This window comes from Artemia sp. Qi Xiang Cuo, chromosome 20 (assembly GCF_049724085.1).
Source record: "Artemia sp. Qi Xiang Cuo chromosome 20, ASM4972408v1, whole genome shotgun sequence".
Lineage (NCBI taxonomy): Eukaryota > Metazoa > Arthropoda > Branchiopoda > Anostraca > Artemiidae > Artemia > Artemia sp. Qi Xiang Cuo.
In genome coordinates this window covers 47,021,350-47,042,269 of record NC_142813.1, presented here as the reverse complement: position 1 = coordinate 47,042,269, position 20,920 = coordinate 47,021,350, and the positions used below count along the sequence as shown (strand labels likewise).

At 35.4% G+C, this 20,920-nt stretch overlaps 1 long non-coding RNA gene across 1 annotated transcript in view; it reads left to right on the top strand.

Moving 5' to 3' along the window:
- LOC148940293 (uncharacterized) overlaps positions 1-20,920 on the top strand; it is a 420,861-nt gene that overhangs the window by 273,779 nt on the left and 126,162 nt on the right. The window lies entirely within an intron of this gene.

Sequence of the window (20,920 nt, the reverse complement as noted above, 5' to 3'; positions counted from 1 at the left end):
TTTGAAATTCATTCATTCTTATAGGAACTGCAATAGTTTCATGGGGACCATCTTTTAGCGTATTTTAAGTTTAAATGAAAAGTATTCAATGAAAATTAAATTTTATTTTGAAATTCATTCATTATTATAGAAACTGCAAAAGTTTCAAGCAGCGTCCCCTTTAGGCAGATCCCGTTTATTTTCGATTCTGAGCTATTTTCGGTTTTCCCTCCAAAATTGACCCCCCCCTCCCCTGCCCTCAGTAATGGGGGAACGAAGGGCCTCTGAGCCTTGCCCTTGAGGCAGGTTACGCTTTATTTTCGATTCTGATTATTTTTGGTTTTTCCTCCCAAATTGCCCCCCCCCTCCCTGCTCTCAGACATGGGGGAACGAAGGGAACGGTTAGATCCTATTTTAAATTGACAGTACTTATCAAACATCACTTGTTTATTATACAGACCACATCGGAAAGGTAAAGCTGGGTCAAGTCACAATGTCATTCTATCGTCGTTAGCCATTTTCATAGACTGATGTTGTTTCAAATTTATAACAAATTACCTGAGTTAACAACTCCTTCGGGGTTACCTTAACTGCTAATCAGTTTAATCCTTTTTTTCTCCACCTTCATACAATCCAATCACTAATTAGAATCATTCACACTCCTATTATTAAAAACATTAATTAATATCGTTCATAGTGTCCAATTTGCGAATCTCATTACCCCTTTTACTCTTTGATAGAGTTATTCAAACTGTGAAATGCTACAATACGACAGTCTATTTCATAGGCAAAATATTTGAATTCCTTTTATTCAAATCAAATCATCTATCATGTTATCAAAAAAAATATTTGAATATATTAAGTTATAGGCAATACTGGTTTAGAAAAACTAAAATAGTGACATAATTTCACCTTAACGACCCTCAAATTCCATTATGTGAGGGAGCTCTGAATCTCTTTGAAAAGGTGTAGAGGCGCGATAGAATAACGTAGAAATTGCTATACAGGGTACAGAAGTATTAGGACATGTGAGGGAGTTCTTAATCTCTTTGAAAAGGTGTAGAGGCGCGATAGAATAACGTAGAAATTGCTATGGCACCGAGCAAAGTATAAGGTAACATACTACTCTCTTTAGGTGTCAACAGAATGGAAGTTAGAACCGTTACCCTACCACTGTGGGGAGTAGGGAGGGGTCCTGAATTCTTGTAATGAGGTCATATACCACGGCAAGTCGTCGGGGATTTTGACAAAACTCAATGGAGACCTACTCCATTGAGTTTAAAAACTAAGGGCAAATATTTAGTTTTACCATTTGGAAGTCTTCTCACAATAAAAAGTCTACAAAGGGAGGGGGAGGGTCCCGAAATTCTTCTATAAAGACATATTACAGATGGAGTAGTCAGAATCGTTCCAGTCCTATTGGTAAGTAGGAGTAAATACCTAGTTACGGCTTATGGGGTCTTCATTCTACTCGATCTCTGTAGGGGAGGTCTTTAAGTTTTAGGCACCATTACCTTTACCAAAAGAGTGTTTTTATATCACAATAAAACTTGTCGGGAAGTGGTAATTAGTGCTCCACTTGTGCTGTGAAGGCAACGGCTAGTTGGTAAAAGGAGGCCAGAGCTAAAAGCTAGCTATAGCTTTGGTGATCCAGAACTAGCTATACGGGAATACCCTTGCTATTTTAGTTATACTCAATAACTATTTCAGTAAAACCTGAACGTGGGTATTTTTTTTTCCAAGGCCACAATACCTTTTCTATGACTAAACAAATAAGATTTCCAAATAATGACATGTTTTTTTTTACTTTTATTATATAAGGGAAACAAAAATATATGCAAAAGCTGTAGATATTTAGATGACAAAGTCAGTCATCATCATCAGTAGAGTTACTAAAGTCTTTAAAATTAAAACAACCATATTTATACTGAATAAAATAATCACTTCCGGTCACAGCAAGTTTCCGGTCTATTGAATTAAAAAGTTAATTACTAGTTGAATTCTTTAATAATACGTTTAATAAAGCGTTGAATAATAAACTAATGCGTTGAATAATGCGTTGGATAAATCGTCTTTTCTTCTAAATAAAAATTAAATGCTGCTGAATTTCAAATATATCTTCTTATTTTTATGTCATCGAAATTAATAGACCTATTGTATATATTTTTGTTTCATTGTCTAATAAAAGCCAAAAGGACCTGTCCCTGTTTAGAACTCTTATTTGTTTCGTAGCTTTAACGTAAGGATCGGGGGATAGGGGAAGCCCTCTCAAACTTCCTCTAATCACGCTAAAGTTTAGCAGTGCTTTACTGGAAAAAATTTTCGAGTGCAACGTATATAGCCAATTGATAATTGCAAGTATTTTATTTAACATTTGTCTCGCATAGCATTTGTACTGGAAATTGTATACGGAGAAAAAAATATTACGTAGATACGGGGAAAAAAATAGATTATCCTATTCTCCTTTACTTAGAACATTAAATAAAAAAAAACATTTTTTTTCAACTGAAGGTAAGGAGCAACATTAAAACATAAAACAAACAGAACTTATTACGTATATAAAGCGAGTTAATCCCTCCTCCACGCCTTACTCTTTACACTAATGTTTTTTAGTACTTAAAAAAAAACGTCTTATTGTCTTAATTAAACGGCCCTTCTGTTTCAGGAGTCATTATTAAAGAATTTTGACAACATTCAAACTTTAGCGTAAAGAGCGAGGTGTTGAGGAGGGGGCAACTGCCTTTATATACGCAATTATTTCTGTTCTTTTTAAGTTTTAATGTTGCCCCTTACTTTCAGTTGAGAAAACTTATTTTTTTATTTAATTTTTGATCGTTTTTTAAATAATGCCAGAACATATGGCCCCACCCCCACTAAGAAACCCCCTCCCCACGAAACTATCCTCTAGACAATTGAAACCCGGTGAAAATTTAACCCCGGTCAATCTACTCTTAACCACTCCGCGCGTATAATTGAGACGGAAAAGAGAAAGCAAGACATATAAAAAGAATTTTGTATAAGAATTCTGGTAAATTCCCCCATTGCATATTTTCCCCTGACAAGTTCACTCCTTGGAAACTTCCTTCCTTATGGACAATTCCCCCGTGAAAAAAAAAACAGAAGAAAATTTGTCCCACCCCCCACCCGAAAATTTATATACACACCATAATGACAAATACTATGCGTAAACAATGGGCAAATTTTACAACTTAAAGACCGGGCCACTGGGGCTGTATGGGTTTACGCTATACGCAGAGGCATAGCTATTGGGCCATTCAACTACGATGAACAAAATGGGTATCTACAAATTTTGATCCGAAGATTTTGGGGAAAAAAGGGGCAGAAAGGGGGCCTAGTTGTCCTCCAATCTTTTGGTCGCTTAAAAAGGGCACTAAAGCTTTTAAATTCCTTTTGAATGAGCTCCTTCTCTAAATTCTAGAACCACAAGGTCGATACAATCACACCTGAAAAAACAAACAAGAAAAAACAAACAAATAAACAGGTATCCGTGATCTTTCTTCTGGCAAAAAATACAAAATTCGACATTTTTGCAGATAGGAGCTTGAAACCTATACAGTAGGGTTCTCTGATGCACTGAATCTGATGGTATGATTTTCAGCAGCATCACTAGACTTTTAGGGGGTGTTTCTCCATTTTTTCGAAAACCAGGAAAAAGATCTCAGGCTCGTAACCTTTGATGGGTAAGACTAAACTTAATGAAATCAGCATAAAAAGCCGATTCTTTTGACATATCTATTGGTATCAAAATTCCGTTTTTTAGAGTTTCGGTTACTATTGAGCCGAGTCGCTTCTTGCTTACAGTTCGTTACCACGAACTGTTCGATATGGCTCCATAATCAAGAAAATACACAAAGGTCATTGCACCAAAGTACAAACAGGCTGGAAAAGGGCAACAAAGATATGAGTATGCAAAACAAGGTAACAAAGATATGTGTAGGCGAACAAGGTAACATGTGTTTTAATTTTGTTCAAAATCCCACTCAACTTTTTCTAAAAGCTTCACTTCAATATTCTAAGCCTTTTTGGAGACCCAGGATAAACATTCCACCTTTTCCCCATATCAAATCTTACATGTGAACAATTGTCAACTCTCATAACTTACAGCTTTTTCCCAGGTGCTATGGTGGTTATTTTATCTCTGAATGCATGATTAATTGATTTTAGACTATTGTGAATAAAACTGAGGACTCAAAATTTTTATCGGGAGTTTTTTTGGAAGGAGGGTAGCTTAAACAACAGCATAAGAACGGTGGCTGGTTTTTCCTACAATTAACTCTCAAAAGGGCACTAGAACTCTCAAAGTATATGAAACAAATGAGTCGCATCCGAAGCCTCTGCGACCTTCCGTAATTGAGAAAAAAATTACCTTCCGTAATGAGGCTGTGAGAAAAAAATATATTAAAACATTATGGCTCTTTACTATTGGCAGCGCTAGAAGTTTGTTTCTAGCAGTATACTACCTTCTGGGGTATAAGATACTTTAAGCTCTGAGTGCATTCCTGAAAATTTCGTTCACCTAGATTCAATTACTTTCCTAAATACCAAAAACCCCATTATCTAGGATTTCACCAAAAATTACACCTTGATTTTACTTTCTATGCTGCAAAACTTCTATAAATACTATCTCCAATTCTAAATACAATTTTCCTTTTTGAACGTTTAATCTTTTTTTGAACACGATCATTGACCTATATCCCTTGTGACTAAAAACTTAGAATTATACTAAAGCAGCAGCATTGTTTGATATCTACATACATATATAAGTTAAGGTAATCTAAAGAACACAATATAAATAATATATAGAATTTTAAAAAACCTAAGTTTAGCGCCGCCCTCAGTGGCTCTGAATGGGAAGAGCTGCGCCTAGAGACAGCTGTCCCTATACTCTTCCACTTTTTATCTACGTCACTGTACAAATTAAATAAAAAAAAACAAGTTTTTTTTTAACTGAAAGTAAGGAACGACGTTAAAACTTAAAACGAACAGAAATTATCCCGTATATGTAAGGGACGGTCCCCTCCTCAACACCTCGCTCTTTACGCTAAAGTTTTTTATTGTTTAAAAAAAGTAGAGTTGTGAGAAAGTAAAACTTTAGCGTAAAGAGCAAGGCGTTGAGGAGGGTAGGACTAAACTTTTGAACTTTTGATGGATAGGACTAAACTTGATGCAACTAATATATTAGAGGTCAGCATTATAATATTATTATTTTGATGTGTTTGTTGGTATCAAAATTTTGTTTTTTAGAGTTTCGGTTACTATTGAACCGCGTCTCTCCTTACTTACAGTTCGTTGATACAAACTGTTTGATAAGTTGGAATTTTGTTTGTGCTATTAGACTTGATTGATATTTTTAATTTTAATGAACTTTATGTACATAGAATCAGCATAACACAAAATCCGCATGAAATATACTTTGTATTGTTTTCGACTTCTGGTTTTTGAATAATCAATAAGCGCTGGCACCGATCGCTCTATTTCACTATAAAAAAAACTTCATTCTTTAGAAGGATCAAACCTCTGTTCTAGGGTTATTGGGTATACTGAATTTCAAAGAGGATTTTTTTTTCTTTGTTGCCAAACAAAATAGCAGAAGTAGAAATTTTTTGGTGGCAGAGTATAAAACCAAACTTTTAGTTCCGCAGCATAAAATGACAGAAATCCGCCCTTTTCGTAGAACAATTCCTTTGGTATGCTTTTGAACAATTCCTTTTGGTACCCAATTTTAACTCGGATAATCGTATCAAGCGCGAATAAGCTTGTCCTGGTAGAGCTGTATGAGTTAGCTGAATAGTGAGGCTAAGTCAGAGAAATATAATCTATGGACGAGCATGCTGCTGCTATTAGAAGGAAGATTGACGCAAAAGATTCAACTACTGATGGATAGTTTTACATGTGAAAAATGCGGTACATCCCCTCTGGAAAGAGGTGAATAATATAAAATCCTAGGACAAAAACTGAACTAAAACAATATTATCTAATGCATAGTGATATTTTTTACGCAGATCTTTTTCTGCGAAGCCATTAAAAAAACGTCGTTTATCATGCCTTTATCTTCGCGCAAAAGATCTCTTTCCTTTGATCTATTTGGTCGAATATCTTTAGAATTTGAAACAAAGAAACAGTTCTCCAAAGACAGAATTCTCTTTATTTCCAGTCAAACCAAAAAAATGTAGTTTTCATTAAAACTTATCACACATAATTTAAACACAAATTTTAACAGGCAACGTTTTTAATCTCTTCCAGCAGAGTTAAAGGACGAACCAATTAGTTAACGGTGTAGCTTATTAGCTAAAAATTGAAGCATAAATTCTGGAAACTAAGAAACTTGTAGTAATGCCCAATATACAAAAAAAAATATATAGATAATTCAAGAAAAAGAACAAGGTCTAATTACTTTTAAATCAAGATTGTTAAATAGAAAGTTAGCAGAATTGGCAGTGTTGAATAATGAAGCAATAAAAAGCTAATGAATACGTTGAAAAATGCTTTTATTCTAACAATCAGTACACAAATTGGCAAATTCTAGCAAAGTATTGAAAAGAATGCCTCAAGCAATGCCTCAATACTGGTTTAAGCACCAAATAGTCGAAACAGCAAGCGCAAACAGAGTCAGGATACGTGCTGTGCATTTTGGGTGTACTTGTAACAAATATTTTACATACGTACGCTACTACGGTATAAACAAAAGTCCATGACTTAAATTTATTATGTATTATATATAACCTAATCTAGAATTGTCCTGCCAGTCTTTCTTACTTACTTGAATTTGTCATATACATAATACTCGCTTAAAAAGATAAGTAAACACATAACACAAGTCTAAGCCAGAGGGCCGAGTAGTTTAAAAAAATAACTCAACGGACTAATTAACAGACCTAAATAAAAATTATTTCTCTTGTAATACAGCTGGTCTTTCAAACAATTATAAAATCTTATTTTAACCAAACATTGATTTTTATTGATACTATTAGCTTTATTTTTTTTTTGAAATACCTTTAATTTCTAATAACAAACAAAAGCTTTTAATTCATAAACCTAACAGTTAGGTACTGTTCTACCACTGCCTACTGCTGATTACAATCTATTCACCATTCAGGATAGCTAAGTCTCATTCTTTGGCCCTGACAATTTTTCCTTTTCATTTACTTCTTTCATTTATGATTTTGTATCTTCAATTCAAATTCTATTAATTGCATTCTTTTAGTTTTATTTTTATTCCCTTTGTAAATGATTATCTATTTTCAAGTCAAATTCTTTCAATTACATTATTTTAAACTTAAACCTTTACCAATTTCATAAATATTTTTGTATTTAATTCAATTTATCTTAATTGCACTCGTCTAATTTCATTCTATTACTCCTTTCATAAATGAAATTTTGTTTTTAATTCGAAGCTTAGCAACAGTGGTTTATTTCAGTGCACTACATATACGCTACTCTTATTCTTTTAGCTTGACGCCAATGCTCTTCTAAAAGCTAGTCTTCCTACCATTATGGTTATTGTTCACTGTGCAGTTCTTAGTGTGCTATCTTTCTACTCTCTCCTACGTTTTTGGTATATGAACAAAAAAAGCGACATTATTACATAATTTAATAGCTGAGATTCAGATTTTTCAATCTGCAGAATTGCATTTTCATTTTTTTATCTAATTTTGGCTCCTTCCAAAATGAAAAGTATAAGCAATATAATAATTCTGATCCAGTGAATGGATAAACTTGATACGAATGAATTCAATGATATGTGAATCTTGTCTCTTTGATGTATGTTACAGATGCAGCCGTTTCGTAAAACAGCTTGTTTTAGAAAAACCTGTAAAATTAACTTTTCAAATCTTCTTTTAAGTGCCAAAACCATGAGTTCATTTCAGACGCACTCGGTTCCTTCATTACTCCTTAATTTATGCAATGTGATTTAAATACATCTATCAAATTTTCCAAGTCTTTGTTACTGAGATAACTCAATATTTTTTCGGTGCAGCCATATGGTAAGTCAGTAAGGTTGTTTAAAAGAGAATACAAACTTCCAAGGCCAAGTTCAAGTAACTCTTTCCTTTCAATACCCTTTCTGGAATGACTTTTTATTATGCTAGCATACAATGGAAATTCTATTCCACAGCTTGTCGATTTCAAAGCCTTTACTACATTTTCATTCCTCATGTACACTGCCAACGATTGCATACCTATTGTCAAAATGTCATAAAAAGAAATAGTACAATCACAAATCTTTTCATTTTTCATTCTTTCCAGTTCTCTCACACATTGACCCTGAAAATCACTCTCATCAAAATCATCCCTGCGAATCATGTATATTTTCTTTGCTTCATATGCTAATAGCAAATTTTTTTCACTTACATATAAATTTGCAAGTTTCATTTTAGCTATGTGGCTGACATATAGCTGAATCACAGCGATTTCGGTCGTCAAAACCCCATCAGTTAGAATTAAAACAAGAGGTGTATGTCCATTCTGACACGTAATATTTATGTCAGACCCAAATTCCAATAAGGCTGCAATAATTTCAATTTCTTAATCGAATCTATCACAGGCACAATGAAGTGCTGTTCTACCTCTAATGTCTTAAGTCAGCTTTCGCACCATTTTCTAATAATAGTTTCACAGTAGTGCAATTAAGACTATATCTAGCTGCCAAATGCAGTGGTGTATTTTCATCTTCATCTTGAGTATTTACATTATCTTTATAGATAATCAACAAATTAACTATTCCTTCCTGTTTGTATTCTACTGCAGTATGCAAGACTGTTCTACCAGTAATGTTTATTGAGACAGCTTTGGCACAGTTTTTTAAGACTAGTTTCACACTATTCTCGTAGCTATATTTAGCTGCAAATTGAAGAGGTGTTTTTACACCTTCATCTTGAGTATTTACATAACCTTTATAGATTAACAAAAAATTAATTATTCCTTCCCGTTTGCATACTACTGTAGTATGCAAGGCTGTTCTACCTCTAATCTTTCTTGAGTCAGCTTTCGCACCATTTTCTCATACTAGTTCCACAATCTTCTCGGTGGTATATTCAACTGCCAATATGCAGTGGTGTATTTCCCTCTTCATCGTGAGTATGTATATAAGATTTATATCTAATCAATAAAAAAAATAGAAGTTATTTTACTGCAGTATGCAAGGCTGTTTAACCTTTTTTGACATAACGTACTGAACTATGAAACAGATCTGCTGTTTCAGCTTTAGTTTCAGCATCAATCCAAGCGCCTTTATCTAAAACAATCTTAACAATTTCTACATCACCACACACAACAGCATAATGAAGAAGCGTAACAAAAGTTGCATTTTCAGTATTTTCCAAGTTAACTTTACTTCCGTAATCTAAAAGCAATCTAGCAATTGACATAGAGTTCTTTTTCAAAGCCTCACAGAGTAACACATATCCATCAGACCACTCTTTTGAGTATGACAGCCCGAAGGTATTGATCAACTCCCTTGTTCTTTCGAGTTTTCCTTCACGAACCGCATGTATTAAATCGTAGGTTACTTCACAACCATCTGCTAATTCACAACAATCTTCCATGACTAATTGGATTGTTGTCCACAATTATCAGTATACTTTTTGTTAAAATTTATGTCTTCTAATTAAATATTCTTATCTAACTTAATTTTCTTTGTTAGTACATAAAAAATAAATATTATAGAATCTTCCTAATCACTCATTTTTCACGGAGTGTGGGGTCTTACACAAGAATGCAAACACCAACTCACATGTCTGTTAGTTATCAATCAGAAGAGAAATTAAGCAGAGCGAAAACAACTTTAATATGGGAATGTAAGGGAATTTTTATGTTATTAGAGCTCAGTTAGGGAGTGATGCAACTCTCAATTAGGATCCATGAAAGAGCCTCTCCCTTTCTCTGAGCAAACATTTTTCAACATTCATCAAAACAGGGAAACAAGAATATGATTCTAACGTTTAGCTCCTACTGGACAAATCATTATAGAGTTACTTGCAATTCCATTTTTTTCTACAAAATTAGCATTATAAATCTATTCAATACTTTACGCCTCTCTCGTACCGTTCTAATGTCCTTTGCGTCTTATGACCTTTCCGTTTGGCCCCAGATGAAGTGTCAAAAACTACAATCGTTGCATAGATTCTTGTATAATAACATTAAAGCAACTACACTTGTAAAGTGATTTGAGCCATTTTTACACTGTGATAAGCTTTGTTGGGGAGCCATGTCTCATGTTCTCGTATATGTGATTTATACGTTTCAAAAATATGACGTTTTATATACTTTTTTTCACCGAAGTTTTTCAAAAAAAGTAAAGAGCTCCATTAATCAAAAAATTAGAAAAAATAAAGTCAATTAATCAACACAAAATACATTTTAAATGTTTTTACTTTATTTGCTTCAATAAATAAAAAATTATCAAAACTTTAAATGAATAGATATTAGCCTATGTATATTGAACTGACAAATCACGGTAATTTGTTTTTTTCATTAAAGTGCAAATTATGTTCTGGCCTCGAGAAGCCATGGGGGTTATCGGCCCTACTCATGTTAATTTTTGCTCGTTTTCTTTTTAATCGGCTATTTATTGTTTTGGATTTCATTTATTTATTGATGGTAATTTTTTGTAGTTTTATGCTTAGAAGATTATTTGAATTTATTTCTGCTCATTTTTGGTATAATGGAACTCTTTACTTGTCTTTGAAAAACTTGTTTTGTAAAAAAAAAATTATCAAATTAATTTCTGTTCGTTTTTCATTGACATAGTGTCTTTCAGTGAAACAAATTATATTTTATATACTTTTTTTTTTCTCATAATAATCCATAGTTTGGTTTGCTATTTGTATGTTGGAGAAACTTTTTCAACAATTTTTACTCTGGACACAAAGAGTATTGTTAGTTTAATTTTATACATCCTAAAGTTGACATGAAAAATAATACTTAATATAATTCCCAAAACATTCCATCTATGCTCTTTGAAAGCCTGGATACACTTAGACCCTTTTGATTTATTTAAATTGTAAGAGCAAAAGTTGTAAGATTAACAGCCCGAAAGTTTGAACCTCCAGTCGTTCTAAAGATGTTGCTGAGGTTTCTTATTGGCAACCAAACACACAGTGCTTTTTGATTTATTTTTAAAGCAAAAATTAGTTTTAAATCATAATTGGTCAATTAAATAAATTTATGAAATTGACAAAACCAATATTCATAAAGACATAGTTGCTGGACAATCCTACTATGACTAACAAAATAGCTTTCTCAAAATTTTTACCAAACATTTTCCAAGTGTTTGGAAAATGAAAGAAGCTTGGGAGAAGGCCTCCAATCTCTTTTTACACTTAAAAAGGGCACTAGAACTTTTAATTTTGAATTGAATTACATCTTTTAAAATTTCAAATGATATTTCTATCATTATCTATAATGATATTTATATTTCTATCGAATCTATAAGCGGTATTGCTTAAAATATTGCTTATGTACCCTTTTGAAAACCAGCAAACATATAGTTTTTTCGTTTAATTGAAACTCCCCCTAAAAGTTCCTTAAGAGTTTCACCTTAATACCCTTAGCGTCATGAGTTACAATAAGTATAGTGGTACTATTAATAATATGCACTAAACGTTACGCTAAAGTTTTTTTAGTACTTTTGAAAAAAACCTCTTATTGTTCCAATTAAACGACCCTTGTGTTTCAGGAATCGTTCTTAAAGAATTGGGACAACATCCAAACTTTAGCATAAACAGCGAGATGTTGAGAGGGGGACAACCCCCTTATTATACGTAATAATTTCTGACCATTTTATGTTTTAATGTTGCTCCTTACTTTTAGTTGAAAAAACTTACTTCTTATTTAATTTCTGATCGTTTTTTAAATAATTCCTGGAAATCTGGCTCAAACTCCACGGAGAAATACCTTTTCCAAGAATATATTCTCTAGACAATTCAACCCCGGTGACCATTTACCCAGGACAATTACCTTTAATAACTCCACGCGTAAAATTGAGACGGAGAAGAGAAAGCGAGAAAGATAAAAAGCATTTTGTATAGGAATACTGCCAAATTCCCCCAGTGAATAATTTGCCCAGACAAGTTCACCTTCTGGAAAGTTCCCCCGTGAAAAAAAAAACAGCAGAAAATTCGTCTTCCCACCCAAAATGTATGCATGCTTCCCAACAACAAATACTATGCGTAAACAATAGGCAATTTTACAAGTTGAAAATCTATCCCCTGAGGCTGTGAAGGGGTCATGTTATATCCAAAGACATAGTTATTGGGTCTTTCAACTATGATGAACAAAATGGCTATCTCAAAATTTTAATCTGACAATTTTGTAAGAAAAAGGGGTGGGGGACGGGGCCTAGTTACCCTCCAATCTTTTTGGTCGCTTAAAAATGGCATTAGAATTTTATTTTCGTTCGTATAAGCCCTCTCACGATATTCTAGGACTGCTGGGTCAATATGATCTCCCCTGAAAAAAAAAGAACACGAATCCGCGAATTTTCTTCTTCTTAAAATTACAAAATTCTACATTTTGACCGATAGAAGCTTGAAACCTCTACAATAGGGTTCTCTGATACACGGAATCTAATGGTGTGATTTTCATTACAATTCTCTGACTTTTAAGGGAATGTTTCCACCTTGTTTCGAAACTGAGGAAAATTTTCTCAGGCTCGTAGCCATTGATGAGAACTACTAAACTTAATGAAACTCATATATTTGAAATCAGCATAAAAATTCGATTCTTTTGATTCAATTCTATTGGTATCAGAATTCCGTTTTTAGAGTTTCGGTTACTATTGAGCGGGATTGTTCACTGTGGGGAGTTTGACATGCTCAAAGACCTAATTACTGGATCTTTCAACAATTCTGAACAAAATAGCTGTTTTGATCGGATGTATTTCGAGAAATAGAAGGCCTGGAGGGGAATGGTTGCCCTCTATTCACTTTTGACTCTTAAAAACGTCACTAGAACTTCTGAATTCCAATCAAATAAGCCCCCTCCGATCCGGAGTTTATACAACCATCTGTTCCCTAAAAACCTTATATGCCTTGGGGCATAACTTACAACCCTTGCTATTGTTGGGCGATATTGGATATCGATATTGATGTATCGCACCAAATATCAATATCAAAACGTAAATATCGATATCTGAAATGATATTATTTCGGCTTTTTCTGGTATCTACCGGTGAACATCCAGCAGACTAGATCCAAAATAGAAAACTGCTTCGCAAATAGCAGAGAAGAAGAACAATTCCATATACTGACTGAGAGAAGATTCCAAGCCGGATTAGTTAATCAATAGTTTGTGGTAACAAACTGTAAGTAAGGAGCAATTTAGCCAAATAGCAACAGAAACTCTAAAAAACAGAATTTTTATAACAATAGAACCATAAAATGAATTGGCTTTTTATGCCAACTCCAGATACATAAAATTCATCAAGTTTCATGTACTCATGAAAAGCTATTAGCCTGAAAAAATTCGTATTATTTTTTAGAAAGGGCGGGAACGTCCCTAAAAAGTCAATGCATCTTAGTAAAAAACACACCATCAGATTTGGCATATCAGAGAACCATACCATAAAGTTTTCTAGCTTCCATCTGCAAAAATATGAAATTTTGAAAATTGTGCCAGAAGAAAGATCACGAATGCGTGTTTATTTGTTCTGTTTTTTTTTTTTTTTTTTTTTTTTTTTTTTTTTTTTTTTTTTTTTTTTTGCCAGGGTGATTGCATTGAGCCAACGGTCATAGAGGGCTCGTTAGAACGGAAATTACAGTTCTATCTCCCCATTTCGCAACCAAAAGGATTGGAGGGCAACTATATTCCCCCCTTCCTCCCATGCTCCTTTTTCCCCAAGCTCATCCGATCAAATTTTGAGATAGCCATTTTGATCAGCATAGTTGGAAGGTCTATTATCATGCCTCTGGGACAGGTTTTTTTTTTCGGGGGAGGGGGGGGGGGGTACAAAATATTTTTTTGGGGGTGGGCTTACTTAAAAAACGTTAAAAAACAGATAAAAAATTTGTTTATTTTCATTTTTGTTACGTTTTTTACGAGTCGGAAAAACATTTCAGGGGGTTAAAAAAAAACTTTCTCTTTGCCAATTTAACTTTACACCTGGAGATATTCCAGGAAAATTGCCCTCATTACCTCGAACGAACTAAAGAGTGATGGTGGAAAACTACAGACCTTGAGTAACAGAACCTCGCTAAATTCTGAACCACTGGTGCTAGCCACTGTGGCTATACGTTGGATGATAATAGCTGGGTCGGCCATTTATCTCTCGCTATGTATCACCGCGGATGACGTCTCAGTTATAGTTATATTTTTCAATGTCTTTCGCTTTCATGTTCTTCACAATCCTCCCACAGATTTAGCATTGTCTGTGTTTACAGATGTAGATAATTTCGGAGACCACACTGCCTTTCCATGACGATAAAATAAAAGTTCAAAACAGGGATAAAATCCTTTTTAATAGACAGGGTATAGAAATTCACAAAAATGAATTTCTATACACTGTCTATTAAAAAGGATTTTATCCCTATTTTGATTTTTATATTATTGTTTACAGATGACGAAGTGTGGACAACAGTAACCACGTCCAACAGCAATGAATTCTCCCTGAGGGGTTTTAGGGGCTCAATGTATCGAACTGTCAATTCGATGTCCGCCAGATGTTTAGCTCTCCTCGAAGATATTGCTTTTGTGTCATTTTCAATAGTCAACTCCGCGAGGCCAATCAGGTTCTGCATGTGCTTGTTAAAGAGAACCAAAGTAGACATAGCAGATTTCAAAATTGTACGCTGCAATTCAGTCATGCCTCTACCTGTTATCAGACCGCCAGTCGTTTTCGTACTTCCCATAAAGGTCCGTTCGATCACCAAATAAGGAGAAAATGCCGCCCAGTAGTTGTCAGTTCTCCGGATGAACAGGTATTCCTGTAGCGTTCTGTACTACTCTGGGTTGTCTTTCCTCAGCTGAATAATTGACTGCACGAGCAGCCAACTAGACTTCGTGTAAAGATTGTGGCCGGAAGCATCAAATTAATGGAGCATTTCCAACAACGGCTGTAGATAAAGCTCAAGGTTGCCACTTCGTTCAGCTCTCAGGATCTTTCTCTGGATTTCAAGTAGGTTCAGATACTGAAACGAAAGACGGGCAGTTTTGGACTCGGATAATCGTTCTTTTTTAATATGAACTATTTCGTAGATATGCTCTACTCTTTCAGATAATATAAGATCTACAGGATAAGCACATACTATTTCATAGTAATATAGTAGATGGCCCCACTGATTAGATAACCTAAAGAATAGCACTGTGGAAGGAAAACAACGAACTGAAGGGGGAAGGGGATTCTGGAATACTGGGTTTTAATTAAACTGTTTGAGACTCATATTCTAAGGCGCCATTCCTAGCTTAATAGGAAAGGATGAATCGACCAAAAATGGCTAAAATAACTAGTTCATATAGGTCAGCTTTCACAACCGTTTTAGGTGAGATGAGGTATTTAGCTGTATAAAATCAAGTTTTTACCTTCATTTTTGAATTCACCATCATTGATTTCATAGGAAACGATCAAACAATCCAACAATCTCTTAATTTCAAGTATTAACACCCCTCTCCGTCCTTTTAGGGTAAAAATGGGCATTAGGACGTGGAAAAATAAAAATCTGAATTCAGATTTGGTGTCAACATGCTTGATTTGATAGGAAACCACCATTTAAACTCCACAATATTTATAAACACAAATATTGATTTCCCCTCCCCCCTCATTTTACTCTTTAAAGGGCAAATGTAGGACACTTGTGTTACGGGGATTCGAGTGAATTTCTTTTGTGTAACTAAGCTGATATTTGTGAACATTTTCGTGTAAAGAAAAATCTGTGACAATTTCCCCGAGGTTTGACCCTTTTCTCCCCGTATCGTTCCTCCATTAATCAAACAAAAACATAATTAGTTAGAAGGGAGCGACGAGGGGAGGGTGGAGGTAGAAAATGATCTATAATCCCCAGGGCTGTATCTATGATTTTTGTTGGGGGGAGGGGGGAGGTACAAAAGAAAATTTAAAAAACATGAAATTGATATCTACTTCCTTATGATTTCTGGGAATATTTCTGGTCTATACTGTTATTATTTGAAAAAACTACGTTTTCTAAAGAGTTAAAGAGGCTGAGTTACAAGGTCGAACCTTAAAACGTACAGGGATTAGGAGGCACAGTTGGGGGGCTGCCGCCCCCAAACCCTCCGCTTTCGCAGCCTTTAAATAAAAAAAGTTTTTTAAACTGAAAGTAAGGAGCGACATTCAATCTTAAAACGAACAGAAATTATTCCGTAAATGAAAGAGGCTGTGCCCTCCTCAACGCCTCGCTCTTTACGCTAAAGTTTTTATTGTTTAAAAAAAGAGTTGTGAGAAAGTCAAACTTTAGCGTAAAGAGCGAGGCGTTGAGGAGGGCACAGCCTCTTTGAGGAAGGAGTGATCGGATTGAGCTGAAATTTCGAGGATAAGCTCCCGGGCCCTAGGAAAACTTACCTTCTAAATTTCAGCCCAATCAGACAACGTTAAAGGGGGGCTTTGGTTGGAGGGTCGACACTTCCGGCCCAGTTTACCCCATGAAGATAAAGTCGGAGGAGGATGAAATTTTGCAAGTTTCTTAGTTTGAGCTTGGGCTACAAAATGCGATTACCGCCGTCTCTCTGCGACCTCTAGGACCTGAAATCGCTTAACATTGTGGTGGGTCGCCTCTTTATAGAGGCACAAGTGTGCCTCCTTGATTATGAAAGAAAAGAGTAAGATTGATCCCCAAAATGAGGAGAATTTGTTCCGTATGGGAGAGTGACTTTCCCTTCCTCAGTCAGACCTCCACCTCATGGTCGCAGGCACTTAGGAGGGTGGTCATTAGATCAGAAATTTAGAGTTCAAGTCCTTTTTTGTAAGTCGAAAGTGAATGGAGACCAAAAGGCCGCTGGGGGGGGGGGAGAATTTTTTCCAGGGGATGTTTTCTGAGAGAAAAATTTTCAGTGGGAGTATTTTTTGCGGTGTGTGTGTGTGTGTTATTTTCCGTGGTGGGTTATTTTCGGGGGGGGGGGGAAAACTCCGGCCACCGCTAAATACCTGACCTAATCACCTCTATATGCTGTATAATTAATAAAAATATACCTACATCTTAGTTTTTCTCAATGAGACTAAGCTAATTATAACCTACTGCAGGCAGACAAACCGGTTTTTCTCAAATCATACAGATCAATTTCTTGAGCGGTGTTGGGATATTTAATGGGAAAAGTTTCATAGGAGTTGAGATTACTGGGGAATTTTCTGCGGGAGAGATTCTCCATGGGGAAATTTCGCTTGGGAGAAACTTACCATTGAGACATTGGGAGGGGAGAATTTCCAGGAAAATGTTTTCACGGAGGGAGGATTTCCGGCATGATTTGAAAAACAATTAGAAATAAAAAGAAACCAAGAAAACTTTTTTTCAAACAAAAGTAGGCTTAAAAATAATTTTCAAGGCAGAATTGCCCGCAAGAAGTTTTTTGGAGGGATTTTGGGAATAAAGTTCTTTTCTTTTTTTACTCTTTTTTTAGAATAAATTTGTCATTTGGTCATCTATTGGCACCTTTGTCGTATTGCCCCCCCCCCGAGATTTTGCTCATTGGCGCCCTTGTCCCGTTGGGTCTCCCCTAGAATTTTGCTCTAGATCCGGCCATGCAAGAGCTGCTATCCGCCTCTGCTATCTAATTACAGTAAGGGCATTTTTAAAATACAAAAAGAAACTTTAGCGTGAAGAGCAAGGTATTGAGGATGGGATATTCCCCTTATATACAGAACAACTTCTTACTTTCAGTTGAAAAAAAAACATTTTTTATTTAACCAGTAAAAGGGTGAAACAATTCTCAGGGGAAAATATTGACATGCTGCTGACTTGAAAAGCCAAAAATAGCCAATAGCTTATTTTTCTCTACCCTAAGCACGAGTAATTCCAAATCATGGTTTTTGCAATATTCGTTAGTGCAATAGAAGTTTTTTGTATTTAATTCAAAATTTGGAAAAAAAATTATGCTAAATACTCATTAATTACAAATTTTGTCATCAAATTTTGCCAAAACCTAAAGTTAATCTGAGCCAAAAAAACTGAACAGAAATATCAAAAACCATATATCTGTTATCGAATATCGAAAGTAAAAATATCGTTGAATTAAATTATCGCCCAACACTATGCCTTGCCCCTGGGTTCCAGGGGATTGTGTCAACTCTGAAGATTTTGTTATATGCTCTTTGGACTATTGTAAACAAATGGCTATCTCAAAATATTCACGGATACATTTGGGGAAAATACGACGTGAGGGGAGGGGGAGGTACCTGCCCACCGAACACTCTGACTTTTAAAAAAATGGCACTAGAGCTTCTGATTACCAATCCAAGAAAAACGTCTCCGAAGGTTATACGAACACCCTTTCTATAAAAACTTTATATGCTCTCAGGGCATAACTTACCATCCTTGCTCCGAGGATTGCGGGCGGTTGTCATTCTCAAAGACATAATTTGTCGACCTTTCAACTACGGTGATAAAAATGGCTACCTCAAAATTTTGATTGGATGTGTTTGAGAAAGTGATGGGCATGGGGAGGGGGCTGGTTGCCTTCCAATCACCTTTGAATGTTAAAAAGGGCACTAGCCCTTTCAATTTTCAATCGGATGAGCCCTTTTCGAAACTCCAACAACTTCTTCTATACGAAGTGCCCTGGTCTATAATAATAATAATAAAAAAATTGTGCCTACATCCCTAATTACTAAGGCAGGACGATACTCATTAAATATCCCAACACCGCGTACCTGATGGCCTCGGAATTTTGCGTACCTGATGGCCTCGGATGTGAATCAGCTATATCCATCTCAGGATGACAACATACAACAGTAAAATCATTAGATGAAAAGATTCGGACATCAACGGGTCTTGGAAGGGGACCAAAGGGGGAAATTTCACACTGAACTTGTTTCATAAATACAATATCCCCTCTGTGGATCTCAGGGTAGGCGTCTTTTTCATTGCAAAATAAGTGAGCTGAAATCAATTTCAAAGTCAGATAGAGGTGATACAATAATGAGAGGACAAAAATAAGAAATGAAAGTTCATATTCATCATGGGCATAGCCAGGATATTACCCAAGGGCCGATAGTTTTTCTCAATGAGACTAAGCTAATTATAACCTACTGCAGGCAGACAAACCGGTTTTTCTCAGATCATACAGATCAAATTCTTGAGCGGTGTTGGGATATTTAATGGGAAAAGTTTCATAGGAGTTGAGATTACTGGGGGATTTTCTGCGGGAGAGATTCTCCATGGGGAAATTTCGCTTGGGAGAAACTTACCATTGAGACTTTGGGAGGGGAGAATTTCCAGGAAAATGTTTTCACGGAGGGAGGATTTCCGGCATGATTTGAAAAACAATTAGAAATAAAAAGAAACCAAGAAAACTTTTTTTCAAACAAAAGTAGGCTTAAAAATAATTTTCAAGGCAGAATTGCAAGCAAGAAGTTTTTTGGAGGGATTTTGGGAATAAAGTTCTTTTCTTTTTTTACTCTTTTTTTAGAATAAATTTGTCAATTTGGTCATCTATTGGCACCTTTGTCGCGTTGCCCCCCCCCCCCCCGATATTTTGCTCATTGGCACCCTTGTCCCATTGGGCCTCCCCCAGAATTTTGCTCAAGATCCGGCCATGCAAGAGCTGCTATCCGCTCCTGCTATCTAGTTAGAGTAAGGACATTTTTAAAATACAAAAAGAAACTTTAGCGTGAAGAGCAAGGTATTGAGGATGGGATATTCCCCTTATATACAGAACAACTTCTTACTTTCAGTTGAAAAAAAACATGTTTTATTTAACCAGTAAAAGGGTGAAACAATTCTCAGGGGAAAATATTGACATGCTGCTGACTTGAAAAGCCAAAAATAGCCAATAGCTTATTTTTCTTTACCCTAAGCACGAGTAATTCCAAATCATGGTTTTTGTAATATTCGTTAGTGCAATAGAAGTTTTTTTGTATTTAATTCAAGATTTGGAAAAAAAAATTATGCTAAATACTCATTAATTACAAATTTTGTCATCAAATTTTGCCAAAACCTAAAGTTAATCTGAGCCAAAAAAAAACTGAACAGAGATATCAAAAAGTATATCTATTATCGAATATCGAAAGTAAAAATATCGTTGAATTAAATTATCGCCCAACACTATGCCTTGCCCCTGGGTTCCAGGGGATTGTGTCAACTCTGAAGATTTTGTTATATGCTCTTTGGACTATTGTAAACAAATGGCAATCTCAAAATATTCACGGATACATTTGGGGAAAATACGACGTGAGGGGAGGGGGAGGTACCTGCCAACCCAACACTGACTTTTAAAAAAATGGCACTAGAGCTTCTGATTACCAATCCAAGAAAACGTCTCCGAAGGTTATACGAACACCCTTTCTATAAAAACTTTATATGCTCTCAGGGCATAACTTACCGTCCTTGCTCCGAGGGCTGCGGACGGTTGTCATTCTCAAAGACATAATTTCTCGACCTTTCAACTACGGTGATAAAAATGGCTACCTCAAAATTTTGATTGGATGTGTTTGAGAAAGTGATGGGCATGGGGAGGGGGGCTGGTTACCTTCCAATCACCTTTGAATGTTAAAAAGGGCACTAGCCCTTTCAATTTTCAATCGGATGAGCCCTTTTCGAAAATCAGCCCATTATGAAATGCAACCACAATCTCTAAGATCTTCGGCCAAGTAGAAATTAGTCATGTTCAAAGAACAACTTTTTCTGTACGAAGTGCCCTGGTCTATAATAATAATAATAATAAAATTGTGCCTACATCCCTAATTACTTAGGCAGGACGATACTCATTAAATATCCCAACACCGCTCAAGAATTTGATCTGTATGATCTGAGAAAAA